Consider the following 25,830-nt stretch of genomic DNA (forward strand, 5'->3'; position numbering starts at 1 on the left):
GTTATGCAAGAGGAGACATTTAACCCCCCCCCCCAGGAATCCATCACATCGGGCACCAATTTGGAGGAATCTGAAGGGTCCCCAAGGTCCCCCTCTGAGGATATCTCCTTCGGGGATATCCTTGAGATGCTTAAGCAGAGGTGGAACTGGCAGCCCCTAAACCCTACCGAGGATGAATCAGTGCTCCTGAAGGCTTTTGGGTCCTGACCCTCCACCTCTTGGGTTTCTCTTCCCTTCGAAGAGTTGATGGATCTTTTGACTTGAAGGGTGTGGGAGTCACCAGATTCTTTGGAGCCTGTTCCTAGAAGGCCCAAGAAATACATTTCAGCACCTCAAGATAAGTCCTTATCCAGACCCATACCTGTTGATGCCCATGGTGGTGGCTGCAGCCACTAAAAAGGAGATGTCTGAGACTTCTATGTCTGTCCATCTTCCTAATAGATAGTCTAGAATCATGGACAGATACAGGAAGCGCATGTTCAGTTCCATGACCTTTGCTCTTTGGTCATTGAACTATCTAACCCACTTTACAAGGTTTCAGAGATCTCTCCTGAAGGAGCTTGGAGATGTGCTCCAGGGTGCAGTAGCCGATTCTGCGGCATACAAAGTGACATCTCAGCTTGCTACCCTCAACTCCATCGTAAAATCGTCCATGCACTTCATGTCTTACGCAGCTGATGGAACGAGTATGGCTGCGGGTACAGGAATTGCTTTGCGAAGACATTACTGGATGCGCTTATGTTCTCTTGTGGAGCCTTTCAAGTCGTCATTTGTGAATGCTCCCTTTGATGGTTCTTCCTTGTTTGGACCAAAAGTTGGAGAGACCCTCACCAGATGTGAGCAAGACAGTAAGACTCTATCTGCCATATAAGTCAGTTTTTCTACCCCTACTAGACCTTATCCCAAAGGTCAACGGGGGACGGAAAATGTGGTTCCATAAGACCCAAGGAGCCTTTCCAAACTCACAAGGTGAAGCCTCCTCCAGGGGCAGAGGGGGAGGCAGTGGTGGAAGAACATGCCCACGCGGCAGAGGGGGTCCTCAGAACCAGGGTGACAGTGATCAGTCCCTTGGGGAAGCCCTATGGGCACTCCTGAAAGGAGGCTCGACTGTCCTGCTCTGATGGCAGTCTGGGGACGTTTGTCTTTGTACTTAGGCACCTGGCTAAAAATCTCAGATGATCGATTGGTACAAAACGTTATATCCAGAGGATATTCCATCCCCTTTCTTTCACAACCCAGACCAACAAAAGGAATCCCAGATGTGGCATCTGTAGAGGTCCAAAAATTATTGCAAAAAAGAGTCATCCAGCAGACCAGCAAGGATCCGGAACTTGCTCAAGATTCTTTTGGTGCCAAAGAAGAGATGGGACTGGATACCTATTTTGGACCGTAGCAAACTCAACAAGTATGTGATAAAGATGAAGTTCCGGATGGTCAAGCTTCAGTCCATTCTCCCGTTTTTAGGGAGGGACAATTGGATGTGCTCTATACATCTCCAGGATGCATACTACCACATCAAAGTGGCCAGGCCATCCAGAGATGATCTGCACTTCAGGCTGGGAGCCAGTCAGTTCCAGTTTCGGGCCCTGCCCTTTAGTCTCAGTACAACCCCCAGAGTGTTCACCAAATGTATGGCAGTGGTCATGGCTCACTTGAGACATTTAGGAATCCGGGTGATGTTCTTCATCTCACATTGCTGCAGTCCTTACACTTGGGTAGTCCACTGTCCTCGGTCGGCCCGATTATCAAAGTATAAGGCTGACGTCGGTCAGGGCGCATTTGACTGACGTCAGAACGTCAGGGTACAAATGCGCATGACCGGCGTCATATCCTCAGTCTTTTTTGCCGCATGGTCCGATGCAGAAGCAGCATTGCAAGTGCTGGTTGGCGTTCTGAGATTTTTCTATTTAGAAGTTTCAGACCGAGTTCAAAGTTGGCTAAGTACCCCGTTGGGGAATATTTTACTTTTTTCTTGCCTCAGTCATTTACCGGATGTCAGAAAAAGTCAATAATTGCATTTCTTGTGGGAAACAGATACCGCATAGAAATTATCATACTTTGTGTATTCCTTGCTTAGGGCCTGAGCACGACGTTGTTGGCTGTCGCTCTTGTGCTAGATTTAATAAACGCACTATAAAGAGGAGGTTGGATTGTGCAAGGTTAGTCTTTGGGAAGCGGTGCAATTATAAAATGCTGTCGGATGCTCCGACGCCCGCTTCCTCGAAGAAGCGCAAGGACAAGGCAGTTAAGACTAGGCTAGAAGAACCGTCTGTACCGGACGCCGGTTCTTTAGGGGTGTCGGTGGAGCCGGTGGCTCCACCGGAGGTTTCTTTGTCTTCCCAGGGTGAGACCTTATTATTGCAAGATGTGGCCTCCCAGGAGACAAGTCAGGCTGAGGGGGCTTCTCAGGTTACTATACTCCCCTCCCTTCCTAAGGTGGCTAGGCCCTCTCCTTCTGTTTCTAAGGCTTCTACCAGGGGCAGGCCAGGTTTAGCTTCAGTTGGTGTTACCCCTAGCTCTTCAGGTACTGTGCCCAAGAAGCATATGCTTAAAATGGCAGAAGATTTGATTACTTTGATTAGGGGTTCTATGCCCCCTCCTGATAAGAGAGCTAGGGTGGAGCCTGAGCTGGGGGGTTTTGAGCAGGCTTCAGATGTTTCAGAGTCTTCGGCTGAAGACTTGCAGGAGTACTCTCCTTATTCTGATTCTGATGTGGATGATTCTACTCCTTCTGCTACTCCTCCTGAGGATTTTTCTTTTTCAGAAACTCTTCATTCCATGAGGGAGCATTTTAAGTGGGAAGGTCAGGACTTCTCTGATTCCAGGAAAAGGCTTAGGGAATTTCTGTTTTTACCCCAGCATAGGCCTTTGGCTATACCTCCTGTTTTGCATGTAGTGGAAGATGTTTTTACAGAGGCTTCTCTTAATCCTGATTCTTTGCCTCCTGCTCCTGTTAAGCCGGATAGGTATTACAGGGTGCCTGAAGCTCATAAATATATTTTTAAGAGTCCTAGGGCAGACCCAGAAACTATTAGCCAGGGGCCTAAAGGTGTTAAGGCTTCTGTTGTTAAAAATCCAGTTCCTGCAGACGAGGCTAGGGCCTTGGATAGATGGGGAAAGAAAGTTTATACTTCTTCTACTCTTGCTATGAGGGCTCTGAATTGCCAGTTTCACATGTTGAAATACCAAAACTATCTCCTTTCACTATTGAAGTCTAAGGTTGATGCTCTGGCAGTAGGTATTGATTGTAAGGAGTTGCAAGATTTAGTGCATGTTTCTGAACAGGTGGGTAAGCATTCTTTGCAATGTGGTTTTGATGCTGTACAGGCCTCGTCTAGGGTGGCTGCCACTGGGTCAGTTCTTCGCAGGCACGCCTGGCTGAGGGATCAGAATTTGTCTGAACATGTTAAAACAAGGATTTTAGATGCTCCTTTACAATCTGACGTGTTGTTTGGTCCTCCTGTTGAGACAGTTTTAAAGAAAATGGAAGACAAGGCTAAGTCTATGCAGACTGTTAAAGATTTTTTGCAGGTCCAGCCTCCAAAGTTTAGTAGAAATTGGCCTACTAAAGGGTGGACATATCCTTCTTATAATTCCCAGTCTAGGGGTAGATCTAGACGTGGTAAGGGCAGAGCTCAGGGCTCTTTCAGGCCTAGAACAGGGAGTTCTCCTGCACAGGCTTCGGGTGAGGGCAGGGGTCAGTCCTTTCGTAAACAGACCCAATGACCTACCTTTTCAGCTGCCAGAACCTGCTCGTCTGGCAGCACCTTTGGGAGGAAGGTTGGCACTTTTCAAAGAAAATTGGAGTTTAATTACCCAGGACAAATGGGTATTGGATATCATACACCACGGCTACAGGTTTTATTTCCATACCTTGCCTCCTTTCAAAGGCATGCCAGACGTTCCTCCTCAACAAAGAATAGAGGCTCACAAACAGGTTTCTCTGTTGCTCCAACTAGGGGCCATACAGCCGGTCCCTCTGCCAGAAGTGGGCCTAGGATTTTATTCTCGCCTGTTCCTAGTACCAAAGAAGGGGAACACGTGGAGACCAATTTTGGATTTATCTATCCTCAACACTTATCTGGACATTCCCAAGTTCAAAATGTTGACGTTGCAGCAGCTTTTACCTCTGCTGGGCAAAGATCATTGGATGGTAACTTTGGATCTCAGGGAGGCTTACCTTCATGTTCCTATCAGACTCAGTTGCAGAAATTATCTGCGTTTTCGAGCTGGGACTTCTCACTATCAGTTCTCTGCATTGCCCTTTGGCTTATCTACTGCGCCCAGAGTGTTCACGAAAGTTCTGGCTCCAGTGATAGCTTTCTTCAGACTAAAAGGAATACAGATCTATCCTTATTTGGACGACTGCCTAATTCTGGCTCAAGGAAGGGAAGAGCTTCTTCATCATTTGGAATATGTGATAGCAGTGCTAAGATGCCTAGGGTATTCTGTGAACGAAATAAAGTCCAGTCTAGTACCCTCTCAAGACATGTGCTTTCTGGGTGTGAGACTGAATACAGCATCCCAGATGGCCTTTTTAACCCCGGACAAACAAAGGAGTCTATCCCTTTACTTCCATCAACTATCTCATCAGTCCGGGCTGACTGCAAGGACAGTCCTTCAAGCCTTAGGGTTCATGGCATCTTGTATTCTGGTGCTTCCCAATGCCAAACTGCATATGAGGAAGCTACAATGGTATCTCAGAAATGTATGGACACAGCACTGCCAGGATCTGGACACTGTCATTCAAATAATACCTTGCATTCAGAAGGAATTTTTGTGGTGGGCTCAGGAATGTCACCTAAACAAGGGACTCTCTGTGACCCGGCCAGAGGCGAGTCAGATTTTAACGACAGATGCCTCAGACAAAGCTTGGGGAGCTCATCTAAATGGAAAGTGGATACAAAACAAGTGGCCTGTCAGACTACAACATCTACATATCAACATGAAGGAGATGTTAGCAGTCCAGTTTGCATTAATAGCTTTCAAGGAATTCCTTCTTCCAGGACAGGTGTTGATTCTAACAGACAACACAACTGTCATGTGGTACATCAACAAGCAAGGGGAACGCATTCTTATCCTCTATGCAGGCAAGCAATGATTTTGTGGGAGACTGCTCTCAGTTTACAGCTCAATCTTCAGGCAAGGTTTCTGCCAGGAGCACAGAACTCCTTAGCAGATGTGTTGAGCAGACAAATTATGGATCCCCACGAGTGGAAATTGGATCCTCATGTATTTCAGAAATTGACAGTGTCATGGGGAACTCCAGACATAGATCTGTTCGCTTCTCCGCTAAACCATCAGCTGCCAAAGTTTTGCACAAAAAGGTTTCATCCCACAGCTTGGAGAGTGGATGCTCTTTCTTAACAATTGGAGCAATCTTCATGTGTATGCCTTTCCACCTCTGCCTCTCCTCCCAAAGGTACTTCTGAAGGTCAGACAGGACAAGCCAAGGATGATTTTAATAGCTCCAGATTGGCCTCGACAGCACTGGTACCCATTACTAAGAAGTCTAGTACGGAAGCCTCCATGGCCTTTGCCTTCGATTCCACACCTGTTGTCACAGGAGGACAGCCATTTGCTCAATGTCAAGCTTCACTCTCTGCACCTAACAGCCTGGCATATTCTGTTTTGAACCATAGTGGGCCTCCACTTCCTCAGCAAGTTTTGAATGTTATTTTGGAAGCTAGAAGGCCTAGTACAAGGAAAGTGTACGGATAAATGGAAGAGATTTTTATTTTGGAGTGCAGCAAAAGATTTTGATGTTTCTGGGCCTAATTTCAGTGTGGCTCTTCAATATCTTACTGAGTTACTGGACAAAGGTTTGTCTTTCTCTTCTATTAAGGTTCATGCTGCAGCAATTTCGGCTCACTATGATTGTGACCCACCATTGTTTTCTCATCCTTTGTTCAAGCAATTTCTTAGAGGGGCAAAGAATATAAGACCCCCACGAAAAGCTCCTACTCCTGCTTGGGATCTCAATTTTGTGTTGGAGAAACTCACTCTACAACCTTTTGAGCCTGCAGCTACTGCTGAGTTGAAATATTTATCATGGAAGACTGCTTTTTTATTGGCCATTACCTCTGCAAGAAGGGTGTCTGAATTGCAGGCCCTTATGGCGGTTGAGCCTTTCTTGATTTTCCATAAGGATAGGGTATCATTACGTACTAATCCTTCCTTTATGCCTAAGGTGGTTTCTAGTGTGGCTTTAAACCAAACTATTCATTTGCCTACTTTTTATGCAAATCCCCAAAATAAAGGGGAAAAGATTTTGCACACTTTAGATGTTCACAGGCAGTTGCGTTATTATTTGGACAGAACTAAAGGGTTCAGGCAGTCTCAGCAGTTGTTTGTTTCTTTTGCTTTGAGTTCTCAGGGCAAGCCTGTGTCAAAACAAACTATTTCTAAGTGGATTGGGTTTTGCATTGCTTTCTGTTATTCCCATCATGGCAAGGAGATTCCAGCTGGGATTAGGCCTCATTCCACTAGGGCTACTGCCACTTCAACAGCTTTTGAGGGGAGTGGCAACCAAGGATATTTTGGAGGCAGCTACTTGGAGTTCTGTGCATACTTTCTCTAGGCATTATCACCTGCCACTTTACTCTAAGTCCAGGGCTGGTTTTGCCACTGCTGTTTTGCAGGGCATTTTGGCGGCTCCTGCTTCCTTGTAGTTAGCCATCCTCCCTTACCTCTGCTTTGGGATTCTACCCAAGTGTAAGGACTGCAGCAATGTGAGATGAAGAACATAGTACAGTTTTGTACCTACCATAAATGTAGATGTTCGAAGATCCACATTGCTGCAGTCCAATTTACCCTCCCTCCTTCCCCTCTGTAGTTGGAGGTGGTTGTGTGGGTTGGGTTGTACATATTGTGTATATTGTATATATTGTACATATAGTTAGTGCAAGGGGGGTTGGTTAGTTGTTTGCTGTCTTTTGGTTTTGACCTTTATTTTTAGGGTCTTCTGACATCTGGGGCAAGAAAAGACTGAGGATATGACGCCGGTCATGCGCATTTGTACCCTGACGTTCTGACGTCAGTCAAATGCGCCCTGACCGACGTCAGCCTTATACTTTGATATTCGGGCCGACCGAGGACAGCGGACTACCCAAGTGTAAGGACTGCAGCAATGTGGATCTTCGAACATCTACATTTATGGTAGGTACAAAACTGTACTTTTCCTTACTTCGACGACTGGCTCCTTACGGTCCCCACCAGGCATCAACTTATTCGAACAAGGGACACCGCCATAGATCTATGCTTACAGCTGGGTATTACGATAAATTCAGAAAAGTCTGCTTTATTGCCATCGCAGCGTACAGTCTTTATAGGAGCAGACTTAGACATGGTCAGCATGTCCCTGAAGCTCCCTCTCGAAAGAGTGTTTACCCTTCCACAACAAATTGTGGCTCTCCTGTCTAGACAAAAAGCACCAGCATCACAGATTCTCAAGCTGCCCAGCACTATGGCAGCAGCGATTATTACAATACCCCTTGCGAGATCTCAAATGCGCTTTTTTCAGTGGCTGCTATTCACACAGTGGACGTTTCAGGACTTACCGATGAATCACCCAGTTCTGATTACCAACTCTTGCAAGGACAATCTTCGGTGGTGGTTAGCTCTCAAGATGGTGACTATGGGACGTCCATTTGTCCTCCCGACTCCAGTTGCAACAATAACCACGGATGCCTCCCTGATCGGGTGGGGGGGGGTGTTATCAGGGACAGACAGCCCAAGGTACATGGTGGGCTCATGAGGCTCATCTGCACATAAACGTCCTGGAGATGAGAATGGTTCTTTTAACATTGCAGTCCTTTCAAGACTCTCTTCCCCTAGGCACGATTGCAGTCCAGTCAGACAACATGTCATTAGTCTGGTACATCAACAAACAAGGAGGAACCAAATCTTACCCCCTATGTCGAGCGGCTTTAAGATTATGGAAATGGGCAGAGTCCACCCAGCTTTTTTTGATAGCAATGCACATTCCGGGGAAATCCAGTATGATAGCGGACAGACTCAGCAGAGCTGTTCTGTTGCCTCACGAGTGGTCTGTCAAGAAAGAAATAGTGGAAATAATTTTCGCAGATGGGGCCAGCCTTGCTGCCATCTTTCTGCCACCCCCACAAACACCAAGTGCAGCAGCTACTTTGCCCTGATCCCTCAACAAGGACAACCCCCAAGGGACGCACTTGTCCACGATTGGTCCCCGGGACTCCTATATGCTTTCCCTCCCTTTCCCCTGATTCCCAAAGTCTTACAGAAAGCCAGTTTTCTGGGCAGGACACGTATCTTAATATCTCCATATTGGCCTTGTCAGATTTGGTTCCCCTTCCTGGAGCCTCATCTACTGGAGGAGCCTTGGATCCTGGAACCAGTGCCGGATCTGTTGACCCACTCGTCAGGAGCTCGTCACCCTTCTCTTTAGTCCATCAAACTGACAGCTTGGCTGCTCCAATTCCCAGAATACCCAGGTTCCAGAATTTATCAGAAAGAGGCTCGACATATTCTCTTGCTATCTCACAAATCTTCAACCAGGAAACTTTACCTCTGTAAGTGGAACAGGTTTTCCATCTGGGCACAGCAGAATAACATTGACCCTTTCCTGGTGTCCATTTCAGATATTTTGGAATTTCTAACAAAACTGTTCAATGAAGGAGCTGCAGCAGCAACCAATCGAGTCCAACTGGCTGCTATTTCTAATTTTCATATAGGTGCATCTGAAAAAGGTATGTCCAATAAGCTGACTAAGGCGTTTTTGAAAGGTATGATCTACTTAAAACCACCGATCATATCTCCTACTACTCTGTGGAACTTAAACCTAGTCCTCTCCAAGATTATTCTTCCGCCCTTCTTGTGAACTGAAATATCTTTCTTGGAAGACCATTTTCTTGGTGGCCATTAAATCAGCACGCAGAATTTCGGAATTGCAACCTTTTTCTATTAAGCAGCCGTACTTAGAATTTCACAAAGATAGAGTTTCCCTCAGGACGAATCCATCATTCTTACCCAAAGTGTGTACAGAATTCACACTTAGACAACTGAATTACCTGTTTTCTTTCCCACTCATTCAAATCAATTGGAATATGTGCTTCACAAACTTGATGTCCATAGACATCTTCGCTTTTATTTGGACAGGACAAAAGACCACAGAAGGGCTGATAAGCTGTTTATCCTCTTCTCAGAGTCTAAAAAAGGTGCACCGGTCTCCAAATCTACCTTGTCTAAATGGGTCTGATTGTATATCCTTTATCTACAGTGAAGCGGGTATTGCATTACGTAACAAAGTCAAGGCTCATTCTACAAGAGCGGTTTCTACTTCTGCAACCTTCTTGACCAGGTTACACATTGATTCAATGTGTGCAGCTGCCACCTGGTCAAATCCACATACCTTTATATCTCTCTACAAAGTGGACAAAGCCTCTAGGGACAGAGCTTCTTTTGGGTCTGCTGTCCTGAAGCAGGTACTCCCGTGAGCCACCCAAGATTGTATTGCTGGGGACGCTACCCATCAGTAAGAATGAAGGCAAGATTGAACAACTTCACATAAAGAAGTTATGTACTTAGCATAACGTTCCATGTGAATTGTTGTTCTCACCTTCATTATTACGACCCCCCCCCCCACCTACCCCCTTCCTATGTCTGGAAGTTCGAGAGGTTCTATCTTGGTTTTGGTTCTTCTGAGGAGTTTCCTGTCACAGTAGTCTGCATGATTTCCTTGAAATCTGTGGTAGGTTTTACGCTAGTTGGCAGCAAACAAGATCTGGGGAATATAGTGGTGCATTGTGGGATATGTCTTTGACCTTGAGCTTTGCAAATTGGCCGACTCGGAGCCAAGGATCGGCTCCGAACCCTTCAGTAATAATGAAGGCGAGAAGAACAACTCACATGGAACGTTATGGTAAGTACATAACTTCTTTTTTTCTGGCAAATCATTGAGGATTGATGTCATTAAATAACAGATATTCCAGTTTCAGACTTCATATCCTTCAGAAAATGCATGCTAATGCAAAACATTTTAGTATATTAGCTTTTTAGGTGTATAAGAGCAGTATTCAAAAATCGTCCCTATTTTTGAACATTTGTCCCTGCATTATTTTTGACTTTGTCCAGGTACTTACAGTTTGAGAGGTATGCTAATAACCAGTGAGGACAGCAAACTGATTTGAAGAGCTAAGGGATTTATATTCTTTCAACTAATTTAGTCGCTATTTTGCAATAGAAAAATATAGTGCTGATTGCATTCTGTGTAAACCATGACAACCTAAAGAATTGTGTGTCACTGAATGAAAGTGCATCACTGTCCAGAAATTCTTAGTTAGCAGTAAATTCTCAGTATGCTATTCTAAGCAAATGCAAGCAAGTTCTAGCATAAAACCGAAGGACATTGTATATTCATACTCTCATGAGTGTTTCATGAGAGAGAGACAAAACCCAACCAAAAAAATTGTCAGTATGATAAGCCTGAGTCGGAGCATTTTGGGTTACAACATAATAAAAAGTAGTTGTGACTAATGCTACAGAGGCCAATTTCAGTCTGAGTTATCAAATGTTCCTTCATTTTAAGGCATGCTTGCAAGGACTGTGGTGCTATACGCATTTCACTGACTGCGACTAATGAGCCAGTAAAAGCTAAGCCTAGTACACCCCCAGTGTTGCAGTGACACTGAGTACTGCCGTCTTACATAATTTGCTTTGCATTACATGTACCATTACAGTTGAGTAGTTTCCATTTACTGAAACCTTCATTGTTGAGCATGTGTTTTAAATATCACAGAAGTGATGTTTAGGGTGGGAGTGCAACAAACCCTTTCTCAAATTCCATTTTGGGTTATAGCATTTGCACAAATTGTATTTTTGTTGGGGGGTCTTTGCCTCACACATCCTTTTCATTGTGGCTTAGTGCTATACACCCCTGAGTTCAGTAATACTGACTTTGACATTGTTGCACCTCAGGAGGAGAGCTTCATAGGTTCATAGGTTCATACTAGGCTATCTGCCCGAGGGCATTTATAAGCCTAGCCCATCGTTTTGTGGCTTACGCCACCCCTTTAGTATGGGGAACTATACCCATTATTTTGCTGTGCCTCTGTCGAGCAGTGACACTGAGGTAATCCCTGGGGTATATCTGCGATCTCCCATCCATTGGTCAAGATTTCTCTTGAACAAGGCCAGCGAGGTGCTCTGCCTCACATGTACCGGGATTTTGTTCCACAGCATAGGGAGTCTTTGGGTGATGAATCTATCCCTCCAGCACGTCCTATTAATAGCCGTGTCGAGGTTTAAGTCTCCCCCTTGTGGCTCTGATGGATCTAGATTTTTGAGGTGAAGCATATTCATCAAATCTGGGTTTGACATGGCCTTGTATGTTAGGCAAAGGTCACCTCTGAGCAAGCTAAGGCGACTGAATAGAGCTGGAGTTCTTTCAGTCGGGCAGCATAGGACAGATTTTTGAGACCCTTTATCCTTTTGGTGAGGAACTTTGTGGCCTCTCCAGCTGCTGCAAGTGTCGGGTCAGATACATTCGAATGGGGCATTGTACTCAATCATTGGTCTGATGAGTGATGAGTAAAGGGAGACTATGACCTCCCTTGATCTAGATGAGAATCCCTTCATGATAAGGTGGGCAATGTAGAAGGTCTTCCTGACTACTTTAGCTACATGGGTGTCGAATGACAGACTACTATCAACCTGGGTCCCCAGGTCCCTGATAACATCTTCTGTGCTCAGTGGATTGCCACCTATTTGGTAGCTAGGGGTAACCTTGTTTTTCCCGAAGGTATGACTATGCATTTTTGGCATTTAACTTTAGGCGTGGCTCTGGCACCAGTTATCCGTTTCTGTGAGACCCTTCTGAAGGATAACTGTGTCAGATGTGTTTTCTACTATGGCTTCAGTTTGCAGTCATCTGCAAACTTGGTCAGCCATAACCCTCCTGTGTTTGCTTGTACTTGAAAAGTAGATGCCAAACAAGAGTGGGCCCAGGACTGAGCCCTGTGGGACACCACTTGTGACAGGCTTTGAGTCTGACATGGCGCCAGCAACTCTGACCCTGTGGGTTCTGTCACTCAGCCAGTTTGCAACCCATCTTGTGATGTATGGGTTAACATTTAAGCTGATGAGTTTTTCAATGATACCCGAGTGGGGTATTGTATCAAGGCCTTAGCCAGATCGAGGTAGGCTGTATGGACTGCCTTTCCTCATCAATGGCTTTGGTGACTGTTTCAAAAAGTCAACCAAGTTTAAAAGGCATGATCTGCCTTTGACAAAGCCAAACTGGGTTGGATCCAAAGTCTGCAAATTCCCTATGTCTTTATTTATGAGGTCCATTATGATCCTCTCCATGGCTTTGCAGATAAGGCTTGTCAAGCTAATGGGCGGTAATTTCCAGGGTCGGTGGAGGCACCGCCTTTGTGAAGTGGGACCACAGTTGCAGTGCGCCACTCCTGGAGTGCGTATCCAGAGGTAAGACTTTGATTAAACAGCTGTCCTAGCTGTGGGTTTAATTCCTCATTGAGTTCGTGGAGCACACAGCCGGGGACACCATCAGGTCCCATGGATGCTGTGTTTTTGCTTTGGAGAGAGCAGTTCTCACTTGGGCTGGAGATGTTTGGGGGCTGCAATCGTTTGGTATAGATATCTCTCCTTTGGGGAGGGGAGTTTGCACTGAACCTGTCAGCCAGTATGTTGGCAATGTCTGTAGGATCAGTAATCTTCACATCATTTTGAACTAGTTCTGAGCATATCTGGGAGTTTCCTCCTAGGTTTCTAACATAGCTAAAGAAGGCCTTATGATTGTCTTTTGAGTCTTTAGCTATTTTTCTCTCAAATTTGCTTTGGATGATTTTATGAGAGCTCTTAGTTTTTACTTATAGTGATCAAGGGTGTCTTACCTTTTAAGGATTTTGCTCTATCTTGTAGTAGCTTCCTCCTTTTGTTGTAGAGTTTGTTTATGGCTGGGGTCCACCAGACTGGACGCTTGCCTTTGGTACAAAGAGTCTTTGTTTTGCTTGGGATTGCCTTATCCATGCAGTCCTGCAGGTGCTGGTAGAAGGCATTTGTAAGTGATTCAGCGCTTGAGTACTGTTTTCCTCTGGGTTCGGGGCCTTAAAGGAGACCACACTAGTCTTTAGAAGTGTGAAGTCGGCTTTTGAGAAGTTCTTTACTGTGGTCTTTTTATTTCAGGTGGGGTGGGATGAGGACCTCCAGCGAGATTAGTTTGTGATCTGATCTCACCAGTGAGGGGTATACTTCGGTGTTGAACATTGTGCTCCCATGTTCGTGATGATGAGATCAAGTATGTTATCTCCTCTTGTGGGGATGGTGACTAGTTGTTCCATGGCATTTGAGTTTATGAATTCCAGGAACTTTTGGGCTAGGGTGTTTGGGCTTGAGTAGTGTTCCCAGTCTATATTAGGGTAATTGAAGTCACCTAGTATGATGGTGTTTGGTGATACATTTATCCCTCTAGTGTTTTCAGGAAGGCCATGTGAGGTTCCTGAGTTTGTGAGGGTGGCCTGTAACATGCTACAATTTGCAGAGCAGTCTTGCCTACGGTTAATTGCACCTGGATGGTCTCCGATGCATCATGCGTTGCCACCAGTCTTGAGGTGTGGGTGTCCTTGATGAATATGGATACCCCTCCTCCTTTCTTGGTATTGTCCGGATTTTGGGGCGGGCATGATATGAGGTAAAACCTGATAGCTGGGGTGCTCTCAGGAGCCTTGAACCAGGTTTCTGTCACAGCACAGACATCAATGTTCTCCATACTGAGAAGGGCCTCAGTGTGCATTTTGAGATTTAGACTTCTGGCATTGAGCAGCATTACCCTTAGTTTTTCCTTTTTGTGTTCTAGGGTGGTAGGTTTAGAATTTGAGCCTTGCCTAAAAAGGCACTATGGGGTGGCAAGAGCCTTTGCCTATATCCGAATCCCAGGGTGACAGGTGCAAGCCGTCCCTTGCAGCAGCGTGGCTTGTCCAGCATGTCATCCCAGGCAGACAGATACTGGATCCCCTTTGAATGACACCAGTGTTTAAGCCAATTGTTAAAGCTGATCATCTTATCTCTGTATTGTGGCATCATTCTTGGTGAAGGTAGGATACTGCTCAAGGTCAGGGTCATACCTGCCTGGGCTACATAATCAGAGAGCTCCTCAATGTCTCTTTTCATGTAGTCCAAGGAGGTACGTCTCAGGTCGTTTACACCAGCGTGGACAATGACTGAGTCATATTTGTACCTGCTGTTGAGAGACCTGAGTGCTTGCGTTATGTGGCGGATTCTAGCGCCCGACAGACAGCTTACTGTGACCTTCTCCTTACTCAGTCTGGTGGCGGGACGTCAGTGTGTCTGACTATGGAGTCACCAATGACTAGTGTGTCTGGCATTGTGTTTGGCCTTAAGGGCTGTGACTGTTTGACACTCTGACTGTGAGGTCTATGTGTTGCAGGTGTTGTGTTCTGAGGTGGTGGTTGTTTGGGTGTCTGCTTTGGTGGCCTCTGCTGTTTTGGTAGATTTTTGATCAGAGCCTCCGAGTATGTCTTTGTGTGTTTATGTGTATGATTTGAGGTTGTAATGGTACTATGTGAGACTGGGTCTATAGTGTGTGTGGTAACCTTCTCCTCCTGACTGGTCTTGCCAGTCCTATGTTGAGAGAGCTCAGCCTCCAGTTTGGCCGTATAGTTGCATCTCTCGCATGTATTTGTGTTTTGTGGGAGGAGGAGAGGGTTGTCTGTGTACATGAGACAACCCTCTCATGTAGCCTAGAATTAGAGTACATGATCATACTTGGAACTTGTCAAATTATGGAACTGCCATTGCCAGCTCTCTTAAAATATGTAAAGGATTTTTTTTTTATTTGGTATTCATTTAAAGCACAATACACCAAACAGTACATTTTCATCTTAACATTTCCAGTCCAAGAACTATTACGGCAGCATTGCCCTCGTGTATGCCCTGTCATATCTGTGATAGTGCTACACTAAGTAGGACAGGCCGTCATTCTTCCACTTCATTTCTTTCTTTAAATGAAGCTTCTTCATACCTTCAGTTCTCATCTCCCTCGACTCCATCCTTCCCATAGCTTCCCTCTTTTCTTTCTTTTTAAAGATCTAATCTGATTTAAATAGCCTAGTCATCCTTCAGTTATCTGCCTGCTCTGATTTTTTTTTTTTTTTGGTAATTTTTTATTCTTTTGAATTTCTCTTTTTACAATCCCCTCCTCCACTATAGTCCAATCTTAAACTTTCTTGTATATTAGATCATTTGAAATAAAATATCATACACTCAACATACAATTACAAACAATGTGTAACTTTCTAAGTCCAACAGTACATTTCTTTAATCTTACATTTCTCATTTCTCACATCTGCATTTCATGTGGTTCTGTACTCACAAACCTGCATGATGTTCATCGTGTTTCACTGTTGCAGTCATTGCACTTGGGTTATCCTGCTGGCAGGCTAACCGCAGTCCGCCTGAATTCCAAAGTCCTGGTCTGGCATCGGTTGCTGTTGCCTCTTCCCTGATGTCAGTGCGCCAGTGGTATAAAAGATGCAGCCGACGCCATTTTCTTCAGTCTTTCTTGCCGCGCAGTCCCCGAAGCAAAAGCAGTTCGCAAGTGCCGGTCGGCCGACTCCTGAGATTTTCAAAATCGAATTTCAGATCCGAAGTCTTCAATAAAGCTAAGTACCCCGTTGGGGAAACTTTTTTCATGCTCCAGACCGATGTCAGAAAAAGTTAACAATTGTATTTCTTGTGGGAAGCAAATACCTCATAAGGATTTCCATTCTTACTGTATTCCTTGCCTAGGTCCTGACCACGACGTTGCTAGTTGTCGGTTTTGTGCTAGATTTAACCAACGCACTATTAAGCGTTGGTACGATTTTGCTTTTCATTATTTTGGCAGAAATTTTAACTATATAATGCTGTCGGAACAACCGACGACCGGAATTCATAAAAAGTGCAAGGATAAAGACAAGGACAAGTATCCGAGGTCCAAAACGATGACAAAGCCTCTTCTAGGCCAGCCGCCGGTTCGCTGGTGCTCAGTGAGGCACTTTTGCAGCCCCTGACTCCCGCTACCGCAGAGCCACAGGCCGCCTCCGACTCCCACGTGGAGACAGCTAGGCCTCTGGATACTCAAGGTATTGGCCCTTCGGAAATTAATCCCTCAGATGGGTTTGAAGCCGCTGAGCAGGCATCGGCTTCTGAGGGTGTCTTCAGACCTACACAACTTTATGTAAAGCCTACTTCAGCATCCAAGACAAAGTAAAACAGTTTTAAAGACAAGGAAACCAGTACAGCATTCTCCGGGACAGGCTTCTATGCCTAAGAAACAGATGCTCAAAATGGCCGAAGACCTAATTACTTTGATCAGGGGTTCCCATCCCCCTCCTGATAAGAGGCCTAGGTAAGACACTGAATATGAGTCCTCTGATCAGGTTTCCATTTCCCCTGATTCCTCTTTTGATCAGGGATATTCTGTTCCTCCCTATGAGGATTCTGATGCTGAAGATTCTATTCCTTCAGCTTCTCCTCCTGCGGACTATTCTTTTGGGGAAACCCTGCATACCATGAGGGAGCATTTCCATTGGGAGAGCCAGGATTACTCCGATTCTAAGAAAAGACTTTGAGATTTTCTTTTACTTCCTCAGCACAGACCTCTTGCAATTCCCCCTGTTCTAGACATAATGGATGATGCCTTTTCAGGGTCTGGCCTGTCTCCAGACTCTTTACCTCCTGCCCCTGTTAAACCGGACAGATACTACAGGGTCCCAGACTCCCATACATTTCTTTACAAAAACCCTGCTGGTGACCCAGAAACTATTTCACAGGATCCCAAAGGGATACAGAGTTTAATAGCCTGCTGAAAGTGTTTGAAAATGACGTTTATCAGTTGCAGCGTTATACTTGGCAGCGACTCCATCTGGAAGCTTGCCTACATTTTCGGGTGGTCCCCAGAGGCATGCGTGTTTTTTGTATGCCCACTTATGGGGATTCACACCCATTACTTTTGAAGCAATGGCAAGAGCTCAATATCGAGCTAGGCTTCAGTTACATTAAGTTATTGTTGAGATATTTTTCACCGTTAGAGGATGAGTTGCGTGCTAAGGTGGACAATACATATAGGGATTTGACTGAGCGATTTTTATCTGATTTTTTTCTGAATAAGCTACATACTACTTGTCTACAAGTCAGTGCCTTTAGTGAGAGGCTTAAGAATATTAAACACCGTAAACTTGCACGGGACCATAATGACTTTGTGAAAGGCCAGGTGTTAGTTTGGCCCAGGTCCCACAATTCACCTACTTCTGACAATGAACTTGTATTAGATTCAGTTGATGCACCAGTGATGTCTGTGGCTTCATCGACTAATAACTTGAGAATTTTTGCTCAGCCCACAGAATCTCTGTCTATTGTTTCCGCTTTACCTGGGCATGATAGCCCATCCTCTGAATCAGCTGTGGTTGGGCGAGTTAGTGTTCCCTCTACAATAAGTGATACACCTCCACCTAATCAGCAAATGTTATTTTTGCAATCCGCCACCTCGACTGCTAGTGCTGGAGCTATACCTAAGGTTATTCAGTCTAACAATGCTTCTTTTTTTACCTTACAAGAAGAAGCTTGCATCCCAATACAGGGGGAGGTCCAGCAGTCGAGGACCAAGAAAAAGAAAATTTTCAGGAGAAAGGCACGATCACACCAGAAGGATGAAACATTGACTGATCTTGTGTTTAATCTTTCTGATACTGATCTTGATATTTCACATCTGACTTTAGTAAACAGGGGACTTAATTTTATTCCAGCTAATTCTGCAAGATTAAGTGACGTTTTAATGGACTTGAGACTTTTTTGTCGTCGATTGTCTTTGAAATTGTTTTTTCTAGACAAACAGGATGTATCAATTGAGAATGATGGGCTGTATAAATTTCGACGTAACAGTTGATGTAATGTGATCCTATCTCGCCTACATTCTGTACTGATGGGTTCGGAGCCGATCCTCGGCTCCGACTCGGCACGCTATACTATAGAACGAAGTCTCTTATTGGCTGAGCTATACCACATCCCAGGATGCACCACCACTGCTTCCCCAGATCTCGTTTGCCACTTCTACAGCAAAGACGTGGTCTCGGACTTGGCTGAGCTAAGTGCTTCTAACTTTAAATTTCTGTCAGAAAATTTTTGCTATTCTACCCAAAAGCTGTTTTAACAGCTATTCGTTGTTGTGTGACTGTTTTATTGAGTTGTTTTTGTGGAAAATTGTCTTAGTTTGAGGGAAGGATCCCGTTTAAGTTAGAGGGGCCTTGCCCTCGCGCGTTGTGGACATTTCTTAGTGTGAGTCTTTCTGTGTGTATAGTAGTCTAGATTTGGGTCAAGTGATCCCGATTCAGTTAGAGGGGCCTTGTCCTCAGTTCACATATTCCTTTAAGCTAATTTTTATTAGTGTATTTGAAAGTTTTTCTGTCAACATGTCGAAAGAGCACAGACCTTCAGGATTCAAAAAATGCTCTAAATGCAGTTACAAAATGTCCATTACGGACGACCACTCTTTGTGCGTTTATTGTTTAGGCCCTAAGCATCTTCAGGAATCATGCAGCGTTTGTCACGCTTTTTCCTCCCGTGTCCTCCAAGAGAGGAAAAACAAATTGATTTTAAAAGGGCTTATCACTCCTTCCTTTGAGGAGGCTTTATCTTCTTCCTCTTCACCTTCAAAGAAGAAGAAATCGTCGGCTCCGACCAGCCCGTTGGAACCGGCTACAAAGAAATCTAGGCAGGCTTCTCCATCGGCTCCACGGACTTCGGAGCCGAGGGCGGAACGGTCTGCCTCGATGCCTCCAGCCTCGACTCCTCTGGCTTCGGAGCCGAGGGCTAGAGCTTTGAGAGGCGGGTCACCTTCATCGGCTCCACTGTCTTCAGAGCCGATGAGAGTTGCCCGCTCAGACTCTTCCCCTTCTGCGCCGAAGTCCTCTTCGGCTCCGAGGGAAATTGCTGTGGTTGTGGAGCCTCCCTCGGCACCGATATTTATCGAGACTATTCGGAGCCGGTCCCCCAGTCCTTCGGAACCGGTGGAGAAGTCGACTCGAACTCGTTCGATCTCTTCTCGATCTTCGAGGATGTCAGATTCGGACATAGACAGGGTGCTTCAAAGGCTGTTTCAGTCTCCGGTCTTTCAAAAGTTGGTTTCGGCTCCAGCCCAGTCGGCTCCGGAGCTGGTTGCCCACCCTGTTGTCTTGGTTCCTCCTCCAACAGCCTCGGCACCGTTGGAGTCAGTGCTGGTGGAGCCGGTGGAGGTTTTCGGGTCGGTTCCAACCCTTACTCCAACCCCACCCTTCGGGTCGGAGTTCGGTACATGGACTTCCTCTGTCGACCCCGGGGGTGACGCTTCGGGACCGATGCTTTCGGTTCCGAGCCTCCCTCTCGGTGCGTCGGCTGCGGGAGTGCTGTCTACTGTTGTGGCCTCGGGGGTTGGACCTTCCCAGGACTCTGGGGGTCCCGCCTTCAGAGCCATGAGGAGTGCTTTGGCCAAATCTTCTTTGGCCACCTCCACCGTCTCACCTTCACCTTCCCTTGGCACGGAGACTGGTTCCTTTGTAGTCCCCCTGTCTCAAGACAGCGGAGCCCTGGGGCCTGAGGCCACCCCCATCGGGGGTTCCCTCCTTCCTGAAGGTCCCTCCGAAGCGTCTTCGGAGGAACCTCCAAGGAAGAGACAGTGCAAGAGGAAGCACGTCGACTCCCCTGACGAGTCTCTCACCTCGGACACCGACCTCGATGATGCGGAGGGGTCCCCCAAGTCGTCCTCGGATGATGTCTCCTTTGCGGACATCTTGCAGATCCTGAAGCAACGAGGCGACTGGCAGTCCAAACCCCCTTCCGCTGAGGAGTCGGTATTACTCAAGGCCTTCGGGGCTTAGCCCTCCGCCTCCTGGGTGTCTCCGCCCTTCGATGAGCTTCTGGATTTGATCTCTCGAAGGGCGTGGGAACACCTGGATTCTGTGGAACCGGTGCCAGCTCGCCTCAATAAATTTCTCTCAGCCCCCCCCCCCCGAAAAGGATTTTCTCTCCAAAGGTGTGGCTGTAGATGCCCTGGTGGTGGCATCTGCTCCCCAACAAGATGTGGCAGAGGCTTCAACGTCCGTCCATCCTTCTAATAAAGAGTCTAGGAGCATGGATAGGTACGGGAAGCGCACCCTTACTTCAGCAACCTTTACTTTAAGGTCTCTGAATTATCTGACGCACTTCACCAGACTTCAGAGGGATCTTTCAGATACCCTCTCGGGTAACTTACCTGAGCAGTTGGTCCAGACGGTTAGCTCTCAGCTGGGCTACCCTATCATCGTTATCGAACTCGTCCATGAGGCTCATTTCATATGCAGCCGAGGGGGCGAGCAGAGCGGCAGGAACAGGCGTTGCTCTACGGAGACAAGCCTGGCTCCGCCTGTGTCATTTTGCGGAAGCCTTCAAGTCTTCCTTTGCCGACGCTACCTTTGACGGGTCCTCTCTGTTTGGACCTAAGGTAAAGGACACCTTGACTCGCTGTGAACAAGAGGGTAAGACTTTAACTGCCGTAGGGGCACAGTTTTCCACTCCCTTCAGGCCTTATCCCAAGGCTAGAAGAGGGGGGAAAATGTGGTTCCGTAAATCTCAAAAGCCTTACTCTTCACAGCAGAGCGATCCCCCTTCTAGAGGCAGAGGAGGGGGAAATTTTTCAGGAAGATGCCGTCCCAGAGGCGGCAGAGGCCCCCGCAACACTGGAGACCGCGAGTCCTTTCGTGGCTCCTCAACCTTCCAGCATCCCTGAAGGATTGCCCGACTGTGCAGCTCCGGAGCCAGTCGGGGGGTCATTTTTCGAAGCACCTAAAGGCCTGGGAGAGTATCACTCAGGACCGATAGGTGCTCCGAATCATCGCCAGAGGTTACACCATCCCCTTTTCTCAACCCCCCCCTCCATCCCAAAAAATCCCGGACCCGCCACCCAGTCAACGGGATCTTGCAGCCAACGAAATATCAAAGCTGCTTCAAAAAGGAGTCATCCAACCTGTCCCCGCAGGCCAGACCGGATTAGGGACTTACTCAAGATTCTTTTTGGTGCCAAAAAAGACCGGGGACTTGAGGCCCATTTTGGATCTCAGCAAGCTAAATCGATCAGTGAAGAAGTCCAAGTTCCGGATGGTCACCTTGCAATCCATTCTCCCGCTGCTGGAGAAAGGTGTTTGGATGTGCTCCATAGATCTCAAGGACGCCTATTATCACATCCTGATAGATCAGGCGTCCAGGAGACACTTGCAATTCAGCCTGGGAGACGGTCATTTCCAGTTCCGTGCACTGCCCTTTGGTCTCACCACAGTCCCCAGGGTGTTCACCAAATGTTTGGCGGTGGTGACTGCTCACCTGAGAAGTCTAGGATTCCAGGTGTTCCCATACCTAGACGACTGGCTCCTAACTGCCACCTCCAGGCATCTACTCTTGCAAAATCTAGCAGCCATTATATCCCTAGGCAACTCCCTAGGAATCACCTTCAATTGGACAAAGTCCGTGTTGCTGCCATCTCAGCGCGTTCGGTTTATCGGAGCAGAGATAGACTCAAAGCAAATGCGGGTCTATCTTCCTGCACAGAGGATAGAAACACTACAGTCTCAAGTTCGAGCTTTGCTCCTCAAACGTCGAGCCCCAGCCAGGATGGTCCTACAACTGTTAGGTTCCATGTCGGCCACCGTTCTCCTAGTCCCCTTAGCAAGGTTACATATGAGGATTCTCCAGTGGCTCCTGTCAGTCCAGTGATCTTATCAGGATCTCCCACTCAGTCACCACATTCTGATCACAGAGACGTGCAAACAGGACCTTCATTGGTGGCTTCTTTCCTCCAACCTGGATCAGGGGCGACCCTTTGTTCCACCACCTCCAGTGGCCACATTGACTATGGACGCCTCCCAGACAGGGTGGGGGGGACATTACCTGGGCAGGTCAGTCCAAGGCAAGTGGCACTCCGATGAGAGTCTCCTCCACATCAACATACTGGAAATGAGGGCGGTGCTTCTATCGCTGCAAGCACTGCACAGTTACCTCCCCCAGGGCACGATTGCCATTCAGTCCGACAACATGTCGGTAGTCTGGTACCTGAACAAGCAAGGAGGGACCAGATCCTACCCCCTTTGCAGAGAGACCATGAAGGTATGGGATTGGGCGATTGCAACCAAACGTTTTCTGGTAGCAACACACATTCCAGGGAGATCCAATGTGATAGCCGACAAACTGAGCAGAACTATTCTCTCCCCTCATGAGTGGTCTCTGAACGACATAGTGGCAACTCAGATTTTCAGGAGATGGGGAACTCCTTGTTGCAACCTTTTCGCAACCCCCCTCAACACGAAATGCCAACAGTTCTTCTCTCTCACCCCAGTTCTGGGGGAGATTCCCAAGGACGCCCTAGTCCAAGCTTGGCCCACCGGTCTGCTATACGCCTTTCCACCGGTTCCCCTTCTTCCCAAGGTGATCCAGAAGGCAATTCGCTTGGAGAGCAAAATGATTCTAGTTGCCCCATACTGGCCTCGTCAAGTCTGGTTTCCCTTTCTTCGCAAATATGCACTGGATGGTCCATGGTTCCTGGACCAAGTTTTGGATCTCTTGACCCATCAGTCGGGACAGCTTCATCAGTTCCTCCACTCGTTGAAGTTAACAGCTTGGCTCCTCCTCTTCCTACCATAGTCAGGAACCATGCTTTGGACCCGGAAGTCGTACATATCTTGTCCTCGGCCCATAAGACTTCTACTAAGAAAATGTATACCAGCAAATGGAAGAGATTTGCTATTTGGGCACAACTCCGGGGCTTAGACCCCTTGACAGCCCCGTTGTCAGAGGTTCTGAAGTTTTTAGCTTCTCTGTTCAATCAAGGTTGTTCGGTCTCTACCATCAAAGTTCAATTGGCGGCTATTTCCAATTTTCATGAGAGTATAGAACCACCTTTGATGAGCAACAAGTTATGTAAAGCTTTCATGAAAGGTGCTTGGCTGCTACGGCCCCCGATATCTCATCCCGCTCCACCTTGGGACCTTAATGTGGTGTTAGGTGCTTTAACCTCTTCCCCCTTCGAACCGGCAGCAACTTGTGACTTAAAATTTCTTTCTTGGAAGACTGCTTTATTGGTTGCAATTACATCAGCCAGGCGAGTCTCAGAACTTCAAGCCCTATGTGTTAAACCACCATACCTGTTTTTTCACAAGGATAGAGCATCCCTCAGACCGAATCCATCCTTTGTTCCTAAGGTTTGTTCCAATTTTTGTCTACAACAATCACTGGAACTTCCAGTTTTCTTTCTGAAGTATTCAAACAGAGCGGAATACATCTTTCACACCTTGGATGTCCACAGACAATTACGATTCTATTTGGATAGGACGCATCAAGTACGAAAAACAGATCAGTTGTTTGTGTCCTTTTCGGACAATAAATTGGGCAAAGCCATCACGAAAGTCACTATTGCCAAGTGGATCAGAGACTGTATCAGTCATACTTATTTCATTTCCAACAAAGAGCTTATAGCTACAGTGAAAGCTCATTCTAATAGGGCTATGGCTACTTCAGCAGCTTTTCATTCCAAGCTTGCTATTAGTGACATTTGTGCGGCGGCTACATGGTCTTCTCATCACACCTTTATTTCTCATTACAAATTGGACGTGGCATCTCGGGGGCGAGCTTCCTTCGGTTCCACAGTTCTCAGGAGTGTTTTCCAGTGAGCCACCCAGGAATCAGGTGCTAGGGACGCTGTCCCATCAGTACAGAATGTAGGTGAGATAGGATCACAGTACATCTTTTAGTTATGTACTTACCATAACTTTAGATGTATGGGATCCATCTCGCCTACATTCCTAATAACCCACCCTCCTTCCCCCTGCCTTTGGAGATCAGAAGAGACCGGACGGTTTGAGTTCAGCTGTTTCATCTTTGAAACACCTGGCAATATTATATCAACAGTCTATGTGTGTGTGCATGTGTGCGGACAAACAAGATCTGGGGAAGCAGTGGTGGTGCATCCTGGGATGTGGTATAGTTCAGCCAATAAGAGACTTCGTTCTATAGTATAGCGTGCCGGAGCCAAGGATCGGCTCCGAACCCATCAGTACAGAATGTAGGCGAGATGGATCCCATACATCTAAAGTTATGGTAAGTACATAACTAAAAGTTTCATACCTACTATGCCCTCCCATGTTGATTCTTTTCTCAGGCTATGTGAGAATGATTTTTATGCTTTGTTTTCTAGTACTAGGAAAAAAGGTAGATTTTGTAATCTAACCTTACATGAATCCAAGGCATTGTCTGAACTTAAACATAACCATGACGTCATTATCAAGCCTGCTGATAAGGGTGGGGGCATAGTTGTACTGAACACTATGGATTATGAGACCTCCATGGTATCGATGCTTTCTGATGTGGCTACATATAAAGAGATTGATGAGGACAGTGTCAACTCCATCATACACAATATACATGATGTTTTGCAAGATTTGCTAATGTGTAGGCAAATCAGTGTTGAGGTCTTTGAATATTTACATATTGAACATCTTGTGACACCTGTTATAAAAGGTCTCCCAAAGATTCATAAGGGAGTTATACCAGTACCCCTGAGGCCAATTGTTTCTAGCAAAGGGTGGGTTACATCTCATACATCGAGTTTCCTGGAGTATTTGCTTAGACCAATAATAACTAAGTATCCCTCCATCTTGAAAGATACTTATGATTTGCTGGATACCCTCAGCACTTTGACTCTTGATAAAGCTACTAACTATTTGCTTATTACTCTAGATGTAAATAGTTTGTTTACGTCTATACCGAATGATATAGACATACAGTTTTTGAATGAGCTTTTGGCTAATGAACCTAGTTTTAGTAATGATAGGAAGATCTTGATACTTCAGTTATTAGAGATTGTGTTATATAATAACATTTTCTTGTTTAGAGGTCAGCATTATCTACAGCAGTGGGGGGTAGCCATGGGCACCCCCTGCGCTAATACATATGCTAATCTAGTGGTCCTACAATTGGTGAAAATGTATTTGTTCAAACACGAAATGTATAGGTATGTTCGATTGTATAAACGTTTCGTGGATGATATCCTCATAGTTTGGGAAGGGACTAGAGAGGATTTTGATAAGTTTTTGATGTATTTGGAAACAACGACTACCTTCCTAAGGTTTACCAGTGAGGTTTCATCCAATGAAATACATTTCCTGGATGTAACATTGAGACTATCTGGTGATGGTTCTATTCTAATGACTCTATACAGGAAGTCAGTCTGGAAGAACAGTCTGCTTCCTTTTGATAGTATGCACCCGAGGACTGTATTTCCTGGTATAGTCAAAAGCCAGTTCCTGATGATACAGAGGTTATGTAGAGAGGGACAGTCTCTTTTAGATGAAGCGTATACAATGGAAACTCTGTTTTTGGATAGGGGATATAACCGTGTCATGGTTAGAGATATCAGGCATGATACCCTTGGTATTTTGGGTACACGGAGCCACATGGAGTGTCCTTTGACTAACAAGTCGGTTAGATCTAGACACTGCTTTGTTGAAGCCAGGTCATCTAGAGTAGCAGACACAGTCAAATATGTCACAAAGTACACCAGTGACATTAATGCCATAAAAGAAGTTATATCTAGTAATTGGAATGTGCTCATGATAGACAGTAGCACTAAAAAGTTGGTAGGTATTAGACCTAGTTTTCTCTTTAAGAACTGCGAGAACCGAAAACTGATTTTATGTAATGATCATTATGTTTCCCCACCATCTGTAAGCGTTACGCCAGTGCTTCAAGGTACGTTCCCTTGTAATCATTGCAGTCGAT

General features: G+C 46.0%; 1 protein-coding gene across 1 annotated transcript in view; it reads left to right on the top strand.

Annotated features, from left to right (window-relative positions):
• The window catches only part of LOC122800225 (ubiquitin carboxyl-terminal hydrolase 36-like), a 1,786,736-nt gene that overhangs the window by 327,262 nt on the left and 1,433,644 nt on the right, over nucleotides 1-25,830 (top strand). The window lies entirely within an intron of this gene.

Source organism: Protopterus annectens, chromosome 4.part0 (genome assembly GCF_019279795.1).
Source record: "Protopterus annectens isolate FY-2018-M chromosome 4.part0, PAN1.0, whole genome shotgun sequence".
NCBI lineage: Eukaryota > Metazoa > Chordata > Ceratodontiformes > Protopteridae > Protopterus > Protopterus annectens.